Raw genomic sequence first — 5,007 nt, 5'->3', positions numbered from 1 at the left:
TTACGTTTTAAATTCCTTTTGATCACCATTTGTTAAAAGTTAGGATAAATTACACGTTTAATACATAAACTACTAGTTTTAGTTCATTTTAGTATATAAATTTTCAAAAATCATACATTTAGTTTTTATTTCATTTAAGTACCATGCCGTTAAAAACTTTAGCTTTTGTCTCATTTTAATACTCCCGTTCAAAATTTAACGTTAAGCTTTGAAAATAATTGAAAGTTTAGATACTAAAACGGAACAAAACTGATAGTTTAGGTACTAAACGAATTAAGTTTTTAACGACGGGGTACTAAAATGAAATGAAAACTAAATGTTAGGTATGATTTTTAAAAAATTAAAAGTTTAGGTACTAAAGTGGATCAAAACTAATAGTTTATGTACTAAATGCTAGTTTACCCTAAAAAATTAATGGTGATTTTAATGTATCACCGTAAGATAATGTCATGTCTTCATTGAAAAAAATAAAAATGCTACATCAATAGTTCTGTTAAATTTTTATCGGTTGGTGATTAAACTAAAACTAAAGCTATAATTGAGATTAAATACGTAGTTTATCCTATTAAAAAAATTGTACCAATGAGGTTGATTTAATTGGTAAACAATTTAATATTGTTTAAGTAAAATCTCGAGTTTGAATTATTGTGTATGCAAAAAATATTCACTGAGAAACATGCATACTAAAATCAAGTGTGACGTGAATTAATCCGAATTAGTGAGATAAAATCTTGAAACCGAGAGAGTAATAAAAAAGAAATAAAAAAATTGTGCAATAAAAATATAAACAAATACCCAAAAAGGAAAGTGCAAGTGTTGGCTATGCTACCTTCACTGTTAACACGTTCCTATCCCCTTTATTTTCAGTCTTCTCTTCCTTTCCTCTTCTTTGTCGCCAATCTCTTACTCTCTTGAAATCAAATTCTTCTTCTTCTTCTTCTGTTTTTTTTTCTCTCTTCACAGCCCTTTTTTTTTCTACTTCAAAGTTCAATTTTTAACACATCTTTCTCCAATGCATTCTTGTTGATGTTTTCTTTCATCATCAAAAAGAAAACCATCTTTTTAAAGCTCGTTTCCTTGAAGAAATTCTGTGAATTTTCTTTTAAAAGAAAGGTTTTTTGCTTTGGTTTTTGTTTGTTTCGAGGGAAAACATGTTGGATCTTAACCTTGATATGGTCTCGAGCGAGTCATCTTGCGATGAGAACATCAACGACGACAAGAACGACAAGATGACGTCAACTCAAGTGGAAGATTCGGGTTCTTCGAATTCTTCGATCATCAACGACGACGACGTTCCGTTATCGAATGCAAAAGACGAGAACTCTTCGAACGATGATGGCTCGCTGGCATTCGTTTTCGATATCTTAAAGAAGGAAGAAAAAGACGACGGCGACGATGATGCCATCATTGTTAAAACTGTCCAACACCCTTCGCCGGAATTCCTCACCCGACAGCTCTTTCCGGTTGCCGGAGAAAAAGTGGGTCTAGAGTTGGAGTTCGGAGCAAAAGCCTCGGCGAGTAGACCCCAATGGTTGAACTTATCTTGCTCCGAGTCCACCAGCAAGGCTGAGCTGACAACTGTACAGATAAAGCCTCAGCCGAGGAAGAGCCGCCGAGGCCCGAGGTCCCGGAGCTCTCAGTACCGCGGCGTCACGTTTTACCGGAGAACTGGCCGGTGGGAGTCACATATATGGTAATATTCATGTACATATATCTAATGTTTTAAACTATTTTTTTACCGGTCGGAGTATTATTTTTAGGATAAATTACTCATTTGACACCCAAATTATCAGTTTTGATCCATTTTAATACCTTAACTTTTAAGTTTTTCAAAATCATACTTCACGTTTAGTTTTCACTTCATTTTAGTACATTGTCATTCAAAACATATTGTGTTTAATACCTAAACTATCAATTCTTATCCATTTTAATATCTAAACTTTCAATTTTTTCTTCAAAATTTAACGTTAACTTTTGAATTAATACTATCTTGTAATCACTAAGATCATTACAAATAATTGGTAATAATCAAATGTAAAATTAATCTAATTTTTTGTTTTTGTTTTTTTTGTGGACAGGGATTGTGGGAAGCAAGTATATTTAGGTAATTTAAATGATTTATTTGAAGATTTTATTAATAATTTCATGGAATTTTGGATTCTTTTCTGATAAGGGTATTACTTCTTTTTGTGTTGTCAGGAGGATTTGACACTGCCCATGCTGCTGCCAGGTTAGAATTTATATCATATTTGGTCAAAAAATAATGAATTAAATCAATTTTTTTAATAAATTTTCGATCTTATTTAGAGCTTATGATCGAGCTGCAATCAAGTTCCGGGGAGTTGATGCTGATATCAACTTCAATTTGAGTGATTACGATGAAGACATGTCACAGGTAAAATGATACAGCACAATCATATGAATTCTCAGCTTTCTTTTTCTCGTTTGTTGCTTGATTCTGGTTCTTTTTGATCTGCAGATGATGCACACGAGCAAAGAAGAATTCGTGCACAGTCTCCGTCGGCAGAGCAACGGGTTCTCGAGGGGGAGCTCCAAGTATCGAGGGGTATCGTTGCATAAATGCGGTCGATGGGAAGCTCGGACGGGACAGTTCCTCGGAAAGAAGTGAGAATCCGGTTCACCATACCCTTCTTGCTTATGAGTTATGACCTTTTGATTGCAATTGTATTGTGTATTAATCGGTGACTGGGATTAGGCTTTTAGCGGTAAGGGGGGAAGAGATTGTATAGGGTGTGGAAAATTATGATCCTTGCTTGCACGTGTACTTATCTCGGATTGTTCGAGTCCGAAGCAGACGCTGCAAGGTCCTACATGATCGTAGTGTTATGTTTCGAGATATCGAGTATGGTTGTGATCCGGTTTTCGGTTTTTGGATGCAGGGCTTATGATATGGCTGCCATGAAATGTAATGGAAGTGAAGCTGTGACCATCTTTGAGCCAATTACTTATGGAGGGGAGGCTACAAATAGTGGAGGTATCTGCAGATTTCTTTGAGTTTTAAAACAAGTTTTTGATTGCTTTGATCTTGAATTTTCAGTTTTCTGATGCACTGAATGCAGGCAATTGTCATCACAATCTTGATTTGAGCCTCGGGATTTCGGCCCCTTCCGCTCCTCGAAACGGGAGCAACGGTGCAGCGGATTTCATTTCCGTAACGCGGCCGGCAGTTCCACACCTGTGGGAGTACAACCTCAACACGGTCCAACAATTCTAGCTAAGCTCCCTCCGATGTTGTCCAGTGTTTACCCGGTCACTCTTTTACCACACGACGAGGTACTTCCCTTCGTTTCATCGTCTCCTCACTCGTTGTTTTCGCGATCGTACAATTTAACAATCGAACGGTGTTTATGATATGACAGGGAAGGGCAATGCCGAAGAGAGCCGAAGCTGTTTCATCGACTGGATTCCCGAACTGGGGATGGACAATTCAAGGGGACGGTCAAATAGCCCCAACCCCGGTGTTTCCTATAGCAGCATCATCAGGATTCTCTTCGTCCAATGCCGTTGCTCCATCGACTACTCTCCCGTTCAGCGATCCCGGCCAGAACCTCTACCCCGTGACACCCGCTACGTTCGCCAACAACACTTCCCGTTACTACAATTACAGGAGCTGAAATCAGAAATGGCTTTTACAAACACAAGCGAAGCTGTAGCAATTGTGTATTGCAAAGTGTGTAATACAAGAATATCTTGTATTTGTTAATGTTTCAAAACTTTAAGTTCATGCTTTCGTAACATATTTACACGGCGGTCGTTACACGACGTTGCGATCGTTATTTTATCGTTCCGAGTTTCATTATCAGTGCCGAAAATCGAACAACTTCACGGGATTATTCGAGTCGAGTTAGTTCAGGGTGCAAGGTAAAGCGTCTTCATAACAACTGTCACGGATGTTGAAGTATTTATTCTAAAGATTCTAAACCAATTAACGATGGTACTTGGACTCGGAACATCTAAAGACGACAATCATCCATTTAACCATTGAATTAACTTGGTTCATGAAATATTTGTAAAATTCTTTAGTTTTTAACTTGACATATTAAGTCTATTATTAACCGTTACGAATTCTATTTGAGTTATTATCGAGTCGATGCGAGTTACATGATATCTGACTCGAAAAGTTTGTAACTCGAAAAAAATAATATATTAAAATTTTAGTTTTTCAAATTAAATTATTGATAATATTAACATTCATATGCTTTTTAAAATACGCAATATAAGGTTCATGTTTGATTCAAGTTCTAGCTATAACCAAACTTGAGTTCGAGCTTCAATTGAGTTAAGTCCGATAATATTTCGAGTTTAAGTTTTTTTGAGTTCGAGCAAAGCTTCATTTTTTTTTAATTCAAGTAGAGCCTGACAATTTTAAGTTCATGAACTTTCGATTTAAGTCGAGTTCAACTTTAAAATTTTCAAATCGAGTTGAACTCAATAATATTTAAACTCGACTAATCTTATTTACAACCATAATTAAAACAACTAACATTTTATAACTTATAAAGTCGGCACCTTTGGAAGAGATGGGGCTAGAAACATTATCTAAATCCTAATCTCTCACCAAACTTATAAAAAGTTGGTTTGTTGCAAGTTGCAAAAAGGTCCTCAATTTATTTATTGTATTTTAAAAGAGTCCCCTCTACTCCAAGCTTCCCCATTGGTTACTCTGCATTAAATTCAACCTACATGGCCCAACTTGCATCTTGGGTTGGGTTTTTGGTCCATCCGACCCGAGAACATAAGATCCTCCACTCGAGACCCGACCCAACTCGACCAAAATAAAATTTCACCTGACTCGAATCCGACCCGACATATAACTTAGAAATCCGACCCGAAATAATAATAAAATATTTATTTTTATTCAATAAAAACAGTTATTTAATTGAAAAAAATTATATATAGAGGGGTATTATTATAATTATTCCTAAATATATAAGATAAAATTATATATTTTTCGGGTCGGGCCGGATTATGTATGTTTCACCCTAA

At 36.0% G+C, this 5,007-nt stretch overlaps 1 pseudogene; it reads left to right on the top strand.

Moving 5' to 3' along the window:
- The first annotated feature begins 1,058 nt into the window (after positions 1-1,058).
- On the top strand, positions 1,059-3,653 carry LOC120176477 (annotated as a pseudogene).
- The last annotated feature ends 1,354 nt before the right edge of the window (positions 3,654-5,007 follow it).

Source organism: Hibiscus syriacus, unplaced genomic scaffold (assembly GCF_006381635.1).
Source record: "Hibiscus syriacus cultivar Baekdansim isolate YM2019G1 unplaced genomic scaffold, ASM638163v2 tig00112249_pilon, whole genome shotgun sequence".
Taxonomy (NCBI): Eukaryota; Viridiplantae; Streptophyta; class Magnoliopsida; order Malvales; family Malvaceae; genus Hibiscus; species Hibiscus syriacus.
Note: the sequence above shows the minus strand (reverse complement) of the source record. Positions and strands in the feature narration are given on the sequence as shown.